General features: G+C 41.8%; 1 protein-coding gene across 4 annotated transcripts in view; it reads left to right on the top strand.

Annotated features, from left to right (window-relative positions):
• The window catches only part of NALF1 (NALCN channel auxiliary factor 1), a 433,683-nt gene that overhangs the window by 16,035 nt on the left and 397,115 nt on the right, over nt 1-20,533 (top strand). For 2 of the 4 annotated variants that reach the window (XR_012900560.1, XR_012900561.1), the window contains one exon: nt 9,447-9,815. The exons of the other annotated variants lie outside the window; for them this stretch is intronic. The gene's annotated coding sequence lies outside the window, so the exon portion shown is untranslated. Of the gene's footprint in view, nt 1-9,446; nt 9,816-20,533 lie in introns of those variants that run through there. 4 annotated transcript variants of the gene reach the window in all.

Below are 20,533 nucleotides of genomic sequence, written 5' to 3' on the forward strand. Positions count from 1 at the left end.
ATACTCACTATGGTGGTAGGAGCTGAAGCAATGCAGCATCCTGCTCCACCCCCTGTCCAACTCCATCGCAGTAGTAGGAAGCAAACATTTCATCCCCCATCCCAGCCCACTCTTTGGAGCACAGTGGGCTGGGAGACGGGGGAGAGTAGAACAGTCTGCTGGGTTGTTCTGAGTCCTACCACTGCACTGCTGCTATCCTATACAATCCCCCAGCTTATGTAGCTTGGAGGTAGGGTTGCCAGGTGTCCGGTATTGAACCAGACAGTTCAATATTTGAGCTTTCTGTTCAGGAAGCAAATTAAGAAAATATAACTGAGAAAATATAAATGTCCGGTATTTTCTAAATAAGATGTAATGTAGATTGTGATGTAATATCAAAAGTGTCCGGTATTTTTGTTGAAACCATTTGGCAATCCTACTTGCAGGAAGGGCCTTCAGGGAGGGGTTGCAATGGGATTCAGGGTGCAGAGCAGGTGGGAAGACATAGAGCAGAGGTGGGGCAGGGCTTGGGGAAAGGTGGAATGGAGGTAGGATGGGGGCAGAGCAGGGCAGGGGGAGGAGTGGGGTGGGGCCTAGGTTAGGGGAGGCTACCCCAGGCCCTGTGACCCTTAGTGACAACCCTGGGGGCCCATATGACTTTTCGCTCCTCCTTTTCACATTGAGGATATTCTGGTGTTGCACTGGGATCAATTCCACCATTTGCATTATTCTGCTTCCCTGAAGTGGGCGGCACTTGTGTGTCAACTGCTTTAAACTCCAAGTTATCATGTCTCTTGTTTTGTGTGCTTCTTATTGCCAGTCTACATTTACCTATTGGTCTCACAACATTTTTAGTGTACATCAGCATTCCTTGGGCATATTTCTGGAGATTAATATTGCTGTTCATCAGTGTGCAGAGGTTACATTGTGGGGTGGGGCTTTCCATAATATCTCTCATGTAAACTGGAATTAAGTGTCCTATACATGAACTCGTCTTTAATTATAGAAACTTTAATGTCTCCAAAATTGCAAGTGGAAGCCAGAGTTCTGAGCTCTGTATTGAATCTTCTTGTTTTTCTTGGTCTTAAGCTTTAAAAAATCACAAACACACACCACACTATTATCTCTGTACAGTCTCATTCTATCTGGGATCACAGTGCTCATCTAATATGTTTGTCAGCCAGCCGGTCCAATGTTTTAGACATTATTCCGGGAAACAGTCTCTCATCTACATCTCTTCTTTTTATTCCAATGAGATGGTAAGAAAGTTTTATCGTCTTTATTCCCTCATGGTTAGTTCTGTATATAGACTCATTTCTTGCTTGCATACTTCATGCATGTGCAAGGTTCATGTGGCCTTGAAATGCAGCATTGTTGATGTTCTGAATCTCTCCATGCTCCTTTGTTTCTCTGTTTCTAGCTACTGCTTTGTGCTGAATAGGTTGACTTAGCACTTAGCAGATAATACATGGCATTCTGGGGCTTTTGCATGCTAGAAAGCCACACATCTTTATAGCTAAATAAAGCCATTATTTATGTTAGGCAAGGTATAAAGTTAATCCTTTTGGGGCTTCATTTCAAGAAGCAGAGTGGCTAAGTAGCTAATGGGAATTAATTTACTTCCTTCAAATGCTACAAAGGGAAGAGATCTGCCTTTTTTTTTCTTCACAGATCTGACTTGTAGTCACACAACCAAAGCTGAAACATAAGGAATCTTCAATGTCTGAAATGTTTTGAAATTGCAAGTAGATAGTTTCATATCATGTACAAATGTGTAACTATTTTGCATTAAATATCTGAACATACAAGATCACTAGGACAACCCTTAGAGAGCTGCAGGAACCAGTAGTGTGTAATGTTCAAATACTTGAGTCTTTTACTCTTCCCAAAGAATACATTTCCATCACATGATAGTAGATACGCTTGTATTTGGTCTGAACGACAATTTAAAAAAAACACATGAATCGATATTTCATACCTCCATATCCCACATTGTCCTTGAATAGCATATATTTAGGGTATTCAATGGCTACAACACAGACAGGATAATATGTTCAGTGTAGCAATTCTCAGTGGAAGACCAAATATGCAGGTATATTCCTAGGCTGTCTCTACACTGGCACCTTTTTCCGGAAATGCTTAAAACGGAACAGTTTTCCGTTATAAGTATTTCCAGAAAAAGAGCGTCTACATTGGCAGGAAGCTTTTCTGGCAAAGCCCCTTTCCCGGAAAAGCGTCCGTGGCCAATGTAGACGCACTTTTCCAGAAAAAAGCCCTGATCGTCATTTTCGCGATCGGGGCTTTTTTGCGGAAAAGACTACTGTGCTGTCTACACTGGCCCTTTTCCGGAACAGTTTTCCGGAAAAAGGACTTTTGCCCGAGTGGGAGCAGCATAGTTTTTCCAGAAAAGCAGCTGATTTCTTATAGTAAATCGTCACTGCTTTTCCGGAAAAGCAAGCGGCCAGTGTAGACAGCTGGCAGCTTATTCCAGAAAAGCAGCTGCTTTTCCGGAATAAGTGGCCCAGTGTAGACACAGCCCGGGTACGTCTACACTACAGCGCTAGTTCGAACTAACTTAGTTCGAATTAGTTAATTCGAACTAAGCTAGTTCGAACTAACGCATCTAGAACTAAAAACTAGTTCGAACTAGCGTTTTGCTAGTTCGAACTAGCAAGTCCACATTGAGTGGACTCTGAACAGGGCTTAAGGATGGCCGGAAGCAGTGCCGGCAGGGCTTCAGAGGAGGACTTAGAGCATGGAGATGCTGTCTCAGGCTAGCCGAGGGCTGTGCTTAAAGGGTCCCGACCCCCACCCCGGACAGACAGTTCTCAGGGGTGCCCCGCTTGCAAAGCAGTCCTGGCTTGGATTGCCCGGCGTACCCACACTGGGCACATCACAGCACTCGGCCATCAGCCCGGCTGCACTTGCCGCAGGCTGCCATCTGGGGAGAGGGGGCAATTGGGGGGCTGCAGGAGAGCTTCCACCCCCAGAAGCCCGCAGAGCCAGCCCAGTCCTCCCCATCGGGGGCTCGTACCCCATTCCTCCCTCACCTCCTTCCACTTAACCTTCCCTAGCCCCCCTTCTTATTGATGTACAAAATAAAGATAACGTTTCTTCCAACATTGACTCTGTCTTTATTGAACAAAACTGGGGGAGACTGGGAAAAGGAGGTGGGAGAGGGGAAGAGAAAGGCTGAGAGAGGGGAGGGCAACTAACATGATCAGGGGTTGGGAACAGGTCCCAGATGAAGAGAGGCTACAGAGACTGGGACTGTCCAGCTTAGAAAAGAGGAGATGGAGCGGGGACAGGATAGAGGTCTCTAAAAGCAGGGGTTGAGTGGAGAGGGTGCACACAGAAAAGTTCTTCCTGAGTTCCCATAAAGAAGGACTAGAGGACACCAAAGGAAAGGAATGGGTAGCAGGCTTCAAACTAGTAAGAGAAAGTTGTTCTTCACAAAGCAAAGAGTTAACCTGCGGAACTCCTTGCTGCAGGAGGCTGTGAAGGCTACAACTAGAACAGAGTTGAAAGGGAAGTGAGATCAAGTCATGGAGGTTGGGTTCATGGAGTGGTCTTAGCCAGGGGGTAGACCACTCCATGTCCCTGCCCAAAGTTTGTGGAAGGCTGGAGAGGGATGGCACGAGACAAATGGCTTGGTCACTGTCTTCAGTCCATCCCCTCCAGGGTCCCTAGGGTTGGCCGCTGTCGGCAGACAGGCTACTGGGCTAGATGGACCTTTGGTCTGACCCAGGACGGCCATTGTAAGCTCAGGGCTCAGGGTCGGGGGTCTCAGTGGACCCCCTTGATTTTCATGCTCCTGGGTGGCCAGGCTGGCAGCTCTTCTGTCCTAGATGGCCACTTTCCTGTGCCTAGTGCGGAGATCGTGGACGAGGTCCACGATGTCCGCACTAGCCCAGGAAGGTGCCCGCCTCTTGCGGTCCAGGGCAAGCTCCCGGGAGCCGCCAGCCTGGTCCCGGCAAGAGGGGGTGGGCTGGGGGGCATCGGGTGGGTGGCTCTGTGCCGTGCCAGATGCAGGGTCTGCTAGCTGGGTGCTGGCAGGCTTGCACCTGGCACGGGCACCGTAGCCAGCCCGTGCCCCTTTAAGGGGTCCGGGGCCGGGAGGGGGGCATAGAGTTTCCCTGGTGTTGGCCAGAGTGGCCACCAGGGAAACCTGGGGAGGGCTAGCCTCCCACTAGTTCGAACTAAAGGGCTACACAGCCCTTAGTTCGAACTAGCTAGTTCGAACTAGGCGTTAGTCCTCGTAAAATGAGGTTTACCTAGTTCGAACTAAGCGCTCCGCTAGTTCGATTCAAATTCGAACTAGCGGAGCGCTAGTGTAGCACCTATTAAAGTTAGTTCGAACTAACGTCTGTTAGTTCGAACTAACTTTGTAGTGTAGACATACCCCCCTAGAGTTTAAAGCCAGAAAGGTTGGGGGAAGGGGCAAAAGGAACACTAAATCATCTATTCTGAACTCCTGTATAATATAGGCTCTTACACTTACCTCTGTATTGAATCCAATTACTTTTTCTCTAAAGAATATCTTCTAGAAAGGCATCCAGTTTTGATTTGAAGACATCAAGAGATGGATACGCCACCATTTTCCTTGACAGTTTTTCCAGTGGTTAATTACCCTTACTGTTAAAAGTATGTGCCTTAACTTGAATTTGTCTGGCTTCAACTTCCAGCCACTTGTGCTTATTATGACTTTTTTCTAGTAGATTTAAGAGCTCTTTAGTGAATTCCTAGTATTTTCTCCCTACAACATTATTTACATCCCCTAATCAATTCACTTCTCTGTCTTCTTTTTGGTAAACTAGAAAATTGAGCTTTTAAAGTATTTGTCTCTAAGGTATTTTCTTCAGCCCTCAAATAATTTTGGTGGCTCTTTACTGAGCTCTTTCCAATGTTGCAACATGCTTTTTAAAATAGCTACACTAGAGCTGTCCTTAGAATTTTAGTTTAAGTCTTGCCAAAGCCAAGAATCACATTATTTCTTTAGCTACAGCATCTCACTTGGAGGTTATGTTGAGTTGCTTGCATGCAACCGGGGCTCTATCCTTCAAATGCTATAAAAGTTGCTGCAGTGTACTAGGCTAACCTTTGTACTGAATAGATTGACTTAACACTTAGCAGGCTCTTCATGGTCTTCTGAGGCTTATGACTCATAGACACATAGACTTTAAGGTCAGAAAGGACCATTTTGATCATCTAGTCTGATCCCCTGCACAATGCAGGCCACGGAATCTCATCCACCCACTGCTAGAATAATCCTCTCACCTATATCTCAGATATTGAAGTCCTTGAAACAATGGTTCAAAGACCCCAAGATGCAGAGAATTCTCCCTCTAGTGACCCGTACCCCATGCTACAGAGGAAGGCGAAAAACCTCCAGGGCCTCTGCCAATCTACCCTGGAGGAAAATTCCTTCCCGACCCCAAATATGGCGATCAGCTGAACCCTGAGCATGTGGGCAAGACTCATGAGCCAGACACCCAGAAAAAAGTTCTCTATAGCAACTCCTATCTTTCCACGATTGGCCTATTTACCACTGATAGTGAAAGGTCAATTAATTGCAAAGATCATGTTACCTCATCAAACCATCCGCTCATAAACCCATCTAGCTTTATTTTGAAGCAAGATAGGTCTTTTGCCCCCACTAATTCCCTTGGAAGGCTGTTCCAGAACTTCACTCCTCTGATGGTTAGAAACCTTCGCTTAATTTCAAGTCTAAACTTCCTAATAGCCAGCTTATATCCATTTTTTCTTGTGTCCACATTGGTATTGAGCTTAAATAATTCCTCTCCCTCCTTGACATTTATCCCTCTAATATATTTAAAGAGAGCAATCATATCTCCCCTCATCCTTCTTTTGGTTAAGGTAAAGAAGCCAAGTTCCTTGAGTCTTCTTTCATAAGACAGGTTTTCCATTCCTTGGATCATTCTCGTGGCCCTTCTTTGTACCTGTTCCAGTTTGATTTCATCCTTCTTAAACATGGGAGACCAGAACTGCACACAGTATTCCAAATGAGGTCTCACCAGTGCCTTGTATAATGGCACTAACACCTCCTTATCCCTACTGGAAATACCTCGCCTAATGCAATCCAAGACCGTATTAGCCTTTTTCACAGCCATGTCACAATGGCGGCTCATAGTCATCCTGTGATCAAACAGGACTCCGAGGTCTTCTCTTCCGATACTTCCAACTGATGTGTTCCCAGCTTATAACTAAAATTCTTGTTATTAATCCCTAAATAGGACATACCACACTAATACCAACCCTGGTACCTTCCCTTGCAACAAACCCCATTGCCAGCTTTGTCCACATATTCACTCTGCTGATACCATTATTGGACCTAACCAAGTGAGTTATAAGATCAAGAACACATATTCCTGCACATCCAGAAATATAATTTATGCTATCATGTGCCGAAATTTTCTGTCTGCTATGTACATTGGACAAACATCTCAGGCACTTCGCCAAAGGATTAATGCCCACAAAACAGATATCAGACAAGATCACAAAGAAAAAACAGTTTCTTGCCATTTTAACCAGAAAGGACACTCTCTCAATGACTTAACCACCTGCATTCTGCTACAAAGACCTTTTACATCTGCACTTGAAAGGGAATCCTCTGAACTGTCATTCATGTTAAAATTCGACACTCTCCAAGAAGGAATGAACAAATACTCAAACTATCTTACCCATTACCAAGATAGCTTCCCCAATTATCACCTCTAATACCATTAGCTCACAGACATCCTACTCTCCCCACCTCTAATATCATCAATTCACAGACACTTACCTTCCTTGCTCCCCCCCCCCCGCATCCCCCTCCTGCTCTGAAATGTGATTTGTCCTTTTCATATGTGTTCAATTTTTTAATTGTATCCTTTGGTATATATGGTTGTGACTATTTTCTTCCACTATTTGATCTGAGGAAGTGGGTCTGGCCCATGAAAGCTCATCATCTAATAAACCATCTTGTTAGTCTTTAAAGTGCTACATTGTCTAATTTACAAGATCATCCAGATCTTCCTGTATGAAGTCCACACATCTTTAGAGCTCAATAAAGCATTGTTTATTTAAGTAACATATAAAATTAATTGTGTCAGGGTTCAGATAGTAAGGGCTTTATAGAACCCTCACTAGGACCAAAGGAGTGATGGAGCAGTACTGGGCTAAGAAATTGCACCTCTCAGAAACTTTAGAACATGCTCCTATTGGAGGACCTGCTTAAAATGGGACATAGAGGTGGAAAATGGAGGATAGTCTGGGGTATCAGCTGAGATGGAAATGCTCCCTTGGGCCCTGGGCCAGGACACAATAGAAAGAAAGAATCCTAAACAGACTGTGACTTGGCTGTGAGGTCCCCAAGTTGTCTTATGCTCCCACACACCCAAGATGCTGGAGGCTGTCCTGCTGAGTAAGCCTGCTACCCCCTAAGGGAAGCCCGCTCCAACCAATAAATCATTTTCAGGGTCACCGCTTTTCAGTCCCCTCTACGGGTATGTCTACACTAGCCACCCTAGTTCGAAGTAGGGTGGCTAATGTAGTCATTTGAACTTGCAAATGAAGCCCGTGATTAAAATATCCTGCAATGAGGAGTAACGGTAGTCTGAATTAGGGGCTTTAGTTCCAACTACCTAGCCTGTGCCGCGTGTAGCCGTGGGCAGGGAGTTCGAAGTACCGGGCATTTAAAAATGGCGGCTCCCGGGAACATGCAAATAAAGCCCGGGATATTTTAATCACAGGCTTCATTTGCAAGTTCGAATGACTACATTAGCCACACAAGATAAAGCTTGTATTCCCTGTTCCTCGATCAATAACTTCGGAATTGGGTATTTTAAGAGCATTTTATTTGCATGGTCCTAGCTTGCCAAGCTATCCAGATTGCTCTGCCCTGTCCCCAGCATTACTTACCATGCTGCAATCTTTGTGTCACTCACAGATTTTTATAAGCAATAATTTTATATGTACTTTCAGTATATCATTTGATTGGTGACAGTGTTGAATTTTATTGGGCCTAGTAGTGATTCCTGTGGAACACCACCTGAAACTTTATCCCTCCCTCCAATCTTCATTTATGATGATTCCCCACTGACAACTTCTTCCAATTGGCTAATTCATCCACTCCAATTCATCTAATGAAGTGGGTTTTGCCCATGAAAGCTCCCGGTTCTATATATTTTAGTAGTCTTTTAGGGTATGTCTACACTGCGAAGCTATTTCCGGATGCCAGAAGTATCCCAAAATAGCGTTTTCCGGGTCTATTGAAGCAGCCCATTATTTCAAAATAGATTTTGAAATAACAGGTGGCTTATTCCGACATCCCGGTAGCCCTCATTCCACGAGGGTTAATGGACATTTCAGAATAGTGACTTATTTTAAAATTTGGCGCTGGGTAGACACCACCAAATTATAAAATAAGCTCAAATTGCATAACTTATTTCAAGCGAAGGGTGCTGTGTACATGCACTCTGAACTACCACAGGTAAGGTATAAGGACCACTCATTTTTAAAGTTACAGAGTAACATGGCTATCCCTCTGAGATTTTTTTAATTATCCAGTCTAATTGACATGTGCTTTACTGATATTGTATAGTGGGAAATTTATTATATACATTACACATGTGCGCATGTAACCCTCACACCTAGTGGGTGTGGTTCACTGTCCCATGTAGTGGCACTTAGATTACTTACAGCAAAAGATAAGAATGAGAGAGCCCTACAACCTGATTTGAGAGGTAGCTGGCTTGATTGCTCAAGTTATAGAGGATCCTACACTAATATCCTGAGGTCTCAAGTTCAAATCTACCTGCAGGCAGTTACACACATCAGTATATAGATATGTTGTATTGTATATGCACTGGAACTTTCAAAGAGCAAGAACGTTTTCCTTTTTAATCACCGTTTAGGTATTTCCTATCCATTCCATACTTTATTAGGGATTTTTGAAATTCATGTAGCCATTAAATTCTGTAGAAGGATATATTTTTCTAAATAGAGTCAGCCCTCCTTTGTCAAGACTATTTTGCTCTGAATGTATTGATGTTGCCCCTTAACAAAACAAAAATTAACAAATGCATTCATCATAATGAACAAGTACCATCATCTTACCCTAGCTCTGTGCTAGTGCTTAGAAAGTGAGAATCATTAAATAATTATGTAATCAGCTAAACAATTGATTGATTGATTGATTTAGTTACTGCCAAATGAGATAATTATAGCATAGCAACAATCACTCAAAATAAAGTGATTGTTTCTCAGCCCATGTCTAAGCTTTGTATACCTATATCATTAGGAAATCCCTGTTAATTATATTCTGTTGCTAGGTACTGTCTGCTCAGAACATTTTCTGAGCAACCATGTTTATCTGAACATTTTATAATGCATACTACAATATCTACAGTGTTCCAAGGAAGATACTTGGCATTCTTTCTGTCTTAATACTTTACTTTCCTGTTTAGGTATTCTACACAAAACTCCATGAGTGAATTTAAATTCTGGCTCTTCAACCAGCCTGATTGTGCATTCTGCTAAAGCAAGGACCTTCACTCCACTTCACAAACGGCAATATTTTTCATTATGCCCTAATACTGCATGCAGCCAAACAGAGAGAAATACTCTGTAAAATAGTGGCCAGCAATTATGCCTTTGGAGCAACCATCTAAGACTATGAGATATCAAAAATCCATTTCAAAGACTAAAATTAAATATCAAGCAAATAATGTGTATTGTTAGCAGTGGCAATGTAATTTTTTGTTGATTACCATGAGCCATGAATACATTTTGTATATTGCAATGGAGTACATATAGTAAAGAATAACTTAGCTATCCTAGAGTACTTATGTTTTGCCTAATAAACAACACTTCTATAGAGTTGTCTGTCTGTTTGTAAAATGTATATCATAAACAGCACTAAATAAAATGTGTGTCTGTTGGCCTTGATACTTTACAGACCACCAAAGAATATTGTGAGAAGTCATGAAGCTACAGTCAGAGAACAGGGAAAAATGAACTTACGGTAACATGGAACACAAATACACCTTTGTAGATAGAATTTATATTTACTGTGTAGAATAAAGGCATCTACTTTTTTTTAGAACTATTCAAATCTACAGTGCTACATTGCTAAACACTAGCATTCAGTACCTACTAATGGAGTTTGTCACAATTTTTGTCAGTGTTTGACAAAAGATTATTTTTCATCCTTTTTTTATTTATATCAATATTTTCATTTTTTCAACTGGAAAAATTTGAAACCAAACCCCATTTTAGTAACTCAAAACATGTTCTGAAAATTTAACTTATTTTCTTTGTTTGTTTGTTTCAATGTTTTCTTTAATTTTTTTCATGGTAAATTTGAAGTAGGACGTATTTAAAATACACATTTCTATTTCTCATATTTGTATTTTTTAATTGAATTTTCAACCATATAGGCAATTTCTGTTTAATTAATAGTTGTATTACTCTCCCTTCTTAATAACGGTAAAGACTAAATACTTTAGTCCTTAAACTATTTCTGAAATTTCTGTCATTCAGATTGTGTAGAAGAACACAGACATATGAGCAGAAATTGGCCTGAATTTTGTCAAACCATAGATAAAACAGTTAGGCACTGTTGAATATGTGACAGTAGAAACAAAAGTAGGCTTTGTCAAACATTTTTTATTCAACTGGAGTTTTCTTCTGAAAATGTCAGGTTAAGTGAAGCTTTTCTTCCTGTGTTTTAATAGTGCATCTACAAGATTAGCTGCCTGACAAGGAAATTGAAAGGGCAAGAAACTTAGAAATTTGCAGGTAGGGTGATGAGTAAGCTTGTACATACTCCACTTAAAACAAAGCGCTTGGGTCTCAGTTAAAATACATATTGCATAATTTTCTGGCTGCATAGTTTAAAAGCCAGATATTTAAAGAATACTTTTCTAGTTCTTTCTCTTCATATACTAATCAGAGACATACAATAGGGGTGAGGAAATGGGTAGAATAAAGTGGTAAATCACCCAGCACTAGAGAAAAGTTCTTGGGATGGAGAAATAATGGTTTAAAACTTACCTTCCTCTCCTGAAGCCCCATTTTTTCTGCTGGAAGTTCTTCTGCTGGAATTCCTCGATTGATATTCTGTCTCTTTCTTCATCAAAATAGAACACCTGCAACCCCCCATCTCCTCCATACTGCACTATAAAACACTCAAGGTTGTACCACAAACTTTCTTGACACAAAAGCTAAAAAAAATTAATCCACCCATTTTCATTTCCACAGATACTTCTAAATGATACAGCAGGACCTTAATTCTTTACCCCTTTAATCTGTCTTTTTTCTCTGTAAGGTACCCCTTCCCAACACTAGTAGTTGAGGCTATTGGTATATTAGTATTAGGAGAAGAATAGATTGGTGAAGGGGAAATGGATGACTGTGTTGGTTTATGGTCATGGCTATAGTGGTAATGGAAAGTGTGTACCTATGAGTGAAGAAGAGGCTTTGAACTTGTTTAACTCATCTTTTCCTTTTTTCTGGTAGATTTGGAGCAGATCTGAGGTGTGTCTTGCAACCCATCTGCTTCACCACAGAGCCTGACAAATTTCTTATTTTTTAATGGTTAAGAGGGAGTGGAAGGATGGGCAAAATTGTTGAGAGAGAACTGATGCACATGAACATGTGCTTGCTGCCCATTCCAAGAAAAACCTTCTGCATTGTAATATGAAATGTGACAGAGAAGCGGTAATACTGGTGTAGAAAATTGTGTGTGCATGACAGAGCTTATATTTGTGTGACAGAAGATTTTATCCAATGAAATTGCATCCATCAGCAACCCCTGGTGAGCACACTTTTAGCTACAAAGAATAATGGTGAAAATTTAGCTAAAATCCATCTAGCTGATTCTTTGTAGCTAGACGATCGTTTCTAAAAGATATGTATCAGCAATAAAAGGTCAAACTGCCAAGGACAAATTTCAGTCAGCCAAATTTCAGTGACTTGCTATTGAAATTTCATACAGAGAAAACAAACAGAAAGCTTCACAGAAAAGGATATCAATGTTCATAAAAACTGACAGTGAAATTTCACTCAGTGAGATCACTTACTTGTAGTGAGAATCATGAATTCTTCCTCATTGTAAGTCCATTTTAAGACATAACCATTACATATGGTGTTGCCAGGCACTGTGTGTGTGTGTGTGTGTGTGTGTTTATGACGATATATAAATAGGGATATGCCAAGGGTTATTTGCCAAGGCACAGCCCCTTTCAGCTCCTAGTGGCTGAAGTTCGCCATCCCCAGCCAATGGGAGCTGTGGGAAGTGGCACTGGCTGCATGGACATTCTGGCTGCTGCTTCCCACAGCTCCCATTGGCCAAGAATGGTGGACCACAGCCACAGTGACAACAGAGGGTTGTGCCTGCAGATAGTCAACATAAACAAAATGGGCTGTATGCCAAAGGTTGCTGACCACCGGTATATGCTGGCATTTCTGAAAGTAACTACTGAGTCTGGGTGCCTCCATTTTGGGGACCAGTTCTGGGCCAGGCAAGCCCCATCCTTCAGGCACAGCTGAGCACACTCTGGGGAGAAGGGTGATATAATAAAAAGGGAGCTTCAGCAGCCCCAGGCAGGGGGAATGAAAAAGGCTAATTACTGGAGAAGTGATGCTCTGTAGCAACCTGAAAGAAAACCTCTGCTACGGGGATCTGGCTGTGAGCCTTCCTTACCCCCACATCGATGCTTTTCAAAAAGGAGGGTGTACTGTGAGCAAGTGGTCAAGCAAGCTTCAGGCCTTGCCCCCCTAACTACAGGGTTCTGAAGTAAAGACTATATCTATTCTGACCATACAGCAATTCACATTTTATGTACTTATAAACAAAAGAACTGCAATTCTGACTCAGACCAATGGACCATCTAGCCCAGTATCCTGTCTTCTAACAGTGGACAGTACCAGATATCTTACAGGGAATGAACAAAACAGGTAATTATCAAGTGATACATCCTGTGTCATCCACTCCCTGCTTCTGATTAACAGAGACAAGGAGTGTTCAGAGCAAGGTGTTGTATGCTTGACCAGCCAATAATAGCTATTGATAGATCTCTCCTCCATGATCTTATCTATTTTTCTTTTGAACCCTGTTATTATTTTGGCCTGCACATCAGCCCCTGGTGATGAGTTTCGCAGTTTGACAGTTTGTTCTAAGTAAAAGTACTTCCTTTTGTTTTAAACCTGCTGTCTAGTAATTTAATTGGATGGCCCCTAGTTCTTGTATTATATAAAGGTGTAAACATTTCCTCTATGTCTCCCAACTCCTTTGTTCCTATATTATTTGAGCAGAATTTAAATGTGTATAGGGGATATCTTGTCTTCATTTGTTTGTCTATAAAGAAGCAATTACAGCCATAATGCTATAAATATAAATAATAGAAAATCAGTTGGTTTCCCTATACTAATGATATGATTGAAATAACTGTATACAAATCTACTCTATTTTGTTTTTTTGTGAATAATGGAATTTGCTGGTGTAAAATCACAAGTCTATTATTTTTCCAAAAAAGATGGGGTGAAGATTATTTAAGTGATCATGAGATTAAATGGTGCATTTAAAAGATATGAGCCATAGCTTCATGTGGGTTCCTGATATTTCTTTAATTCTGGAGTTCTTCAAAGTATGAACAAAATAAAGCCTGTTATTATGTTTCTTTTTGCACTGTTATATAATTAGGTTTTTTTTCTTATTCAAATTGCTATCTGAATTATAAACTGTATCCTATGTTGAAGAAATATTGATTCTGCTAATTAATATATTGTTAGAGATAAACAAGATTGAAAAACAAATTATATTAACAAGATAGGAGGCAAGTATCAGAGGATTAGCCATGTTAGTCTGAATCTGCAAAAGTGTCAAGGAGTCCTGAGGCACCGTATAGGCTAACTGAAGTGTTGGAGCATAAGCTTTCGTGGGCAAAGACCTACTTCATCAGATGCAAGATAGGAGGATAATTTATCTAATGTGAAAACCGTAGGAACAGAAAGACAGCAATGAACACCATACATAAGAAGTTCAAGGTCAGGATTAAAATGAGAAAGATTGTTTGGAAATACTATGAGCAAGAGCCTAGCTTTATAAAAATCATCAAATCCATTATGAATCTTCTCATTCAGGAAGACAGGTAGCTTGGAAACTAACACAGGGAATAAACTCTCTGCATGAATGAGACTTAGCAGCTCTGTACCCTAGCAACTACCAAATGATCTAATATCAAGTATAGTCATCAAAATGGAACAGCTTGCTAACTACTAAGTTCTAATGATTTGTAATGTGTGGGATATGATTATTAATTTGAAAATAAGAGGCATTGTCACGTCTGTTTGTGAAAGTAAAGAACAAATGATAGCATCAGGAAATCTAGCTGTTGTACATCACTTCAAAGAGACCCAAAGGGCCTAATCCTGCAATTACTAATAAGAGAAAACTCTCAATTATGTTAAACTGCCAGTCAGTAAATAGTAGTTTGTTATGTGTAGTTATATGATGTGTGCAGAGAGGTTTTATGTGTTATGTGCAGGGAGGTTGCTTTTACTTCTTCTGTTAACTTGTTACTTTTCTGTTAAGTGCATTTTTAAATGGGTAGCTCTCTCTCTCTCTCTCTCTCCTAGGCAGCAGCACACTTATTGGGTGACCCCTTGAAAGCCAGAGGGCAGTGAATTCAGGACCTTACATACCCTCCCAAGTGCTCTGTTCTAATGCTGGTGCTATCTCTCTCATTCTACTTTTTCCATTGCTTCTGTTTTCCTCAATTTCCATTAAAATAATAATAGAATGATCATTTTGCTCTTCATTTATGGAAAACAAGAGTTTTGCCACCTTGGAGATGTTACAGTTATGTCCAGAAAAATCTTCTGATTTTGTACTACCAATGTACCAATGTGGTGATAATAGTATAATGCTTGTATAATCAAGTGGCAGGGAAATCTACGTTAATCCACACCACTGTCACCTCGAATTTTTTCCATCCATGTGCAGAATATATTTCATTATGTGCACTGAGGCATGTGTGGATATGCACCACCAATAGCAACAGAAGTTGGCTGTTCACACTAGTACAGAGGTGGGTACTAATTTTTGGTGGGGGGGCCAAAGATTTTGGTAAGCGGTCAAGGGTCACACTTTTCTGTGGAGGGGGTACAGAGTCTAAGGTAGACGTTGGGTGCAGAAGGGCACACAGGATAAGGGACTGGGATGCAGTAAATAGTGTAGAGTCTAAGAGGGTGTTTGGGTGAAAGAGTGCGGGTCGTGAGCTGGGACAGGGCATCTGGGTGCAGGGTCCGGAAGGGTGCTTGGGTGCAGGAGATGATTCTGGCCTGGAAGAGGGGAATAGGAGGGAGTACAGAGTATGGGAGGGAGTTGTGACCTGGGGAAGGGGGTGCAGAGGGCTTGGATGTGACCTGGGGAGGTATTTGGGGTATGTGAGGGACAGAGATGCCAGAGGAAGCCTCTGTCTGGGAGACACTTACTTAAGAGTCTCCCAGCCAGCAGCCCTTTAGCACCTCCAAGACAGGCTGATCTTCCTGCCTGCTGCAGCCCCAGACTGCTTTAATTTTTGTTACTTAATATTTTAAATACAAACATATTACAAATTAATCACCAACAGCAGTTAATATTATTTCTGAAGTATAATTACATGTAAAAAAGTAATTACTCTATTTAGAGTTCTAGTAAATAAGAATTTTGAAAGAATACAGATACTTCAGGGCCAACTTTGAACTACTGTGTATTCAGAGAAATTTAGGTATGGGTAGTTTATCCCTTTGTTTCACATTGCTGGTTTCTTGCACCTTTTGTGATGCATCATCTACTGGTCACAGTTAGAGACAAGATGCTAGATGGAGAGCCATCCTACTGGTCACAATAAAACTCCATCTAGCTCAGTATTCTGTCTTCAAACAATGGAAATGCCAAGCGTCCCAGAGGGGATGAACAGATCAGATAACCATCAAGTGATCCATCCCCTATCACTCATGCCCAGCTTCTGACAAACAGAGGCTAGGGACACCTCCCCTGCCATCTTGGCTAAATAGACATTGATGGACCTATCTTGCATGAATTTATCTAGTTCTTTTTGGAATCCTTTATAGTGTGGGTCTTCACAAAATTCTTTGGCAAGGGTTCCACAGTTTCACTGTGCATTGTGTGAAGAAATACAGGTTGAATTTCTCTAGTCCAGAATTTTCTGGTCCGGAAACATCCATCATTCGGAATGATTTTATTTAGCTGATGTCCACTTTTCATGGCTGTGGCCAAGTTTCCCCTGGTTCCATAAAGTTTGCTTCCAGCCAACAGTCCTAGCTCTCAGTGTTCAGTGCTGTTAGGTGCTGATAGAAGAGGTATCTGAGCCTATAGCTATCATCTTTGAAAAATCATGGAAAACCGGAGAGATTCCAGAAGACTGAAAAGGGGTGAATATAGGGCCCATCTATTAAAAGGGAAATAAGAACAACCCAGTAAACTACTGACCAGTCATTTTAATTTCTGTGCCAGGAACGTTAATCTAGCAAGTAATTAAGAAATTCATCTGCAAATACCTGGAAGAAAATAAGGTGATAGATAACAGCCAGCACAGATTTGTAGAAAACAAATCATGTCAAACCTGTCTGATAGCTTTATTTGATAGGATAACAAGTCTTGTGGATAAGAGAAAAGTGGTGGATGTGGTGGAATACCAAGACTTTAGTACAGATTGGGAAGTGACTGTCTAGGAAGGAGTACTGCAGAAAGGAATTTAGGGGTCATAGTGGACACATGCTAACTAGGAGTCAATAGTGTAACACTGTTGCGAAAAAAGCAAACACGATTTTGGGAATGTTGTGAGCAAGACATGAGAAGTCATTATTCCGCGCTACTCTGCACTGATTAGGTCTCAATTGGAGTATTGTGTCCTATTCTGGGCACAACTTCAAGAAGGATGTGGAGAAATTGGAGAAGGTCCAGAGAAGAGCAACAAGAATGATTAAAGGTCTGGAGAGCATGAGCTATGAGGGAAGACTGAAAGAATTGGGCTTGTTTAGTTTGGAAAGAAGAAGATTGAGAAAGGACAAGATAGTGGTTTTGAAAAATCTAATTGACTATTCCTGATCACTTTCCCCTCTTCCAAGTGCTTCAAAATAGATTCTTTGAGGATCCCCTCCATGATTTTTCCGGGGATTGAGGTAATTCTCATTGGTCTATAGTTCCCTGGATTGTCCTTCTTCCCTTTTCAAAAGATGGGCACTACATTTGCCTTTTTCCAGTCATCCAGGATCTCTCCCAATCTCCGTGAGTTTTCAAAGATAATGGCCAAAGGCTCCACAATGACATTTGCCAACTCCCTCAGTACTCTCAGATGCATTAAATCCGAACCCATGGATTTGTGTATGTTTAGCTTTTCTAAATAGTTCTTAACTTGTTCTTTCCCCACCAACGGCTCTCCACCTCCTTCCCATACTGCGTTATCTAGTGCATTAGTCTGGGAGCTGACCTTGTCCATGAAGACAGAGGCAAAGAAAGCATTGAGTACTTCAGTTTTTTCCACATCATCTGTCACTAGGTTACCTCCCTCATCCCCACACCCTCTCTGATCACCCTCTTATTTCTAACATGCCTGTAGAAACCTTTCTTGTTGACCTTCACATCCCTTGCCAATTGCAATTGCGCTTTCGCCTTCTTAATAACGCCCCTGCATTCTCGAGCAATTTATTTATATTCCTCCCTAGTTATCTGTCCAAGTTTCCACTTCTTGTAAGCTTCCTTTTTGTGTTTAAGCTCACCATTGATGTCCCCGGTAAGCCAATCTGGTCGCCTACCATATTTGCTTTTCTTTCTGCGCATTGGGATGATTTTTTCCTGTGCCTTTAATAAGGCTTCTTTAAAATGCTGCCAGCTCTCCTGGACTTCTTTCCCCTTCATGTAAGCATCCCACAGAATCCTGACCATCAGTTCTCTGAGGGAGTCAAAGTCTGCTCTTCTGAAGTCCAGGCTGTGTATTTTGCTACTATCCTTTCTTCCTATGGTCAAGATCCTGAAATGTACCATCTCATGGTCACTGCTTCCCAGGTTGTTACCCACCTCTACTTCCCCCACTAGTTCTTCCCTGTTTGTGAGCAGCAGGTCAAGCTGCGCATGTCCTCTGGTCGGTTCTTTCAGCACTTCTACCAAGAAGTTATCCCCAACATTCTCCAAAAACTTCCTGGATTGTCTGTGTACTGCTTTATTGGTCTCCCAACAGATGTCAGAGTGATTAAAGTCTCCCATGAGAACCAGGGCTTGCGATCTGGAAGCTTCTCTTGGTTGTCCAAAGAAAGCTTCGTCTACCTCATCCACCTGATCTGGCGGTATATAGCAAACACCAACCATAACATCAATCCAATTGCTTCCACCTCTAAATTTAACCCAGTTTTTTCTTTCTCTAAGTACTAGAGCTCCGAGCAATCATACTGCTCTCTTACATACAATGCAACTCCCCCTCCTTTTCTCCCCCACCTGTTCTTCCTGAACAGTTTATACCCTTCCATGACAGTGCTCCAGTCATGCGACTCTTCCCTGCAAGTCTGTTATTCCAATCAAATCATAGTTCTTTAACTAGGCCAGAGCTTCTAATTCTTCCTGTTTGTTTTCCAGGATTCTTGCATTGGTGTATAGATAACTAATTGATCGCCCTGCCTTCTCCACCCGAATTAGGGGTCCTCCTTTATTGCTCATTGCTTCTTGTGATTCTTCCCGGTGTCCGACTTCCTCACTTACTTCAGGGCTTTGGTCACCATCCCCCAACAAACCTCGTTTAAAGCCCTCCTCACTAGACTTGCAAGCCAGCTTGCGGAGATGCTCTTTCCTCTCTTGGTTAGGTGGATCCCATCTCTTCTTAACAATCCTTGTTCCCGGAACAGAGTCCCATGGTTGAAGAAACCAAAGCCCTCTCTCCGATATCACCTGCACAACCACACATTTACTTCCTCAATTCGATGATCCCTACCTGGACCTTTTCCTTCAACTAGAAAGATGGACGAGAATACCATTTGTGCTTCAAATTCCTTGATCCTTCTTCCCAGCACTGCATAATCTGCTGTGACCTGCTCAAGGTCATTCTGGACCGTATTATTAGTTCCTACATAAAGAAGCAGGAAGGGGTAGTGATCCGAAGGTTTAATTACTTTCAGAAGATTCTCGGTCACATCCTGAATGCGAGCTCCTGGTAAGCAGCACACTTCTCGAGATTGCAGGTCTGGATGGCAGATCGGGGTGGTGGTCGTGAAATTCCCATCCATAGGACTACTCATCCCATGCCTTCCAGTAGATGGTATTCCCTTCTGATTTCTTCCCTGAGAGGTCCCTGCCAAAGCATTCTCAACCACAGTGCCTATGGAGAAAGCCTGAAAACAGTTACTTACCTCTAGAGGAATGGGTGATACCTGAGTTGGCCACCTTCTCCTTCTAGAGGTTACATGCTGCCAGTTTACTTCCTTGTCCTGTACTGCCTTGACTGGCTCTTCAGCCTGTTGTACTTGGAGGATTAAATGCTGCCTTCTATCGAGGAAATCTTCATCCTCTCTGATAGAACATAGGGTCGATACTTGGGGGTCTTCAGTCCTCTCATTTTTTTCTTCCAAAATGGTGACAAGCTTGCACTTAGTACAGATGAAATTCCTTCTTTCTTCTGGGAGGAAGACAAACATGGCACATGATGTGCAGGTAACAACAGCAGCCCTATCACTATTCTTACCTGGCTTCCTCCTGAGAGATTCCTCAGTTTTTATTAAATGCCTCCTTGAAGGGAAGGAGTGTAGTGAAAAAATGTTAAGGAATGGTGAGTGTATCTTACCCCCTTCCCAACTCCCTCTCCAAACTGCCTGTTAACAGCCCCAGTTCACAGGCTAACTGGTCACTGACTCACTTCTTTATAAAGCCCTAGACTGCCTGATAGCCCCTCCCCCTGATTAAGGCTCAACCAATGAGCAGAGTCTTCTAGATTTCAAAGCCTGATTAGAAGCTCACAGTTTTCTCCTGCCAGCCACAGCACACACTTTGTGAAGAGGGAGAGGGAGAAAAAGGGGCAAGAGAAAAAAACAAAAAGAAAACAAATAAAACAGCTAAACACAAGTTCACCACACAGCAAGAAAACCCCAAACACAAACACACACTACAGAAGACCACTTCCCTCAAGGATCCTGTGTTAGCTTCCTTCTTTATCTGGAGAACTCCCTCTCCAAACTCCCTGTTCACAGCACCTGTTTGCAAGCCATTTTATACAGAGGAAATGTGATATTTTCTGTCTTCTTATCTATATATTTCTTAATGATTACCAACATTTTGTTCTCTTTTTTGACTGCCGCTGAAGTTTGAGTGTGTGTTTTCAGAAAACTATCCAAAATGTCACCAAGATTTCTTTCTTGAGTGTTAACAGCTAATATACAGTTGGGGTTATTTTTTCTGATGTGCATTATTTTGTATTTATCAACATTATCTACATTAAATTACATTTGCCATTTTCTTGCCCAGCTATCCTTTTGTAGCTCTTCATAGTTTGCTTGGGACTTAAAT

The sequence above is a fragment of the Pelodiscus sinensis genome, chromosome 1 (assembly GCF_049634645.1).
Source record: "Pelodiscus sinensis isolate JC-2024 chromosome 1, ASM4963464v1, whole genome shotgun sequence".
NCBI lineage: Eukaryota > Metazoa > Chordata > Testudines > Trionychidae > Pelodiscus > Pelodiscus sinensis.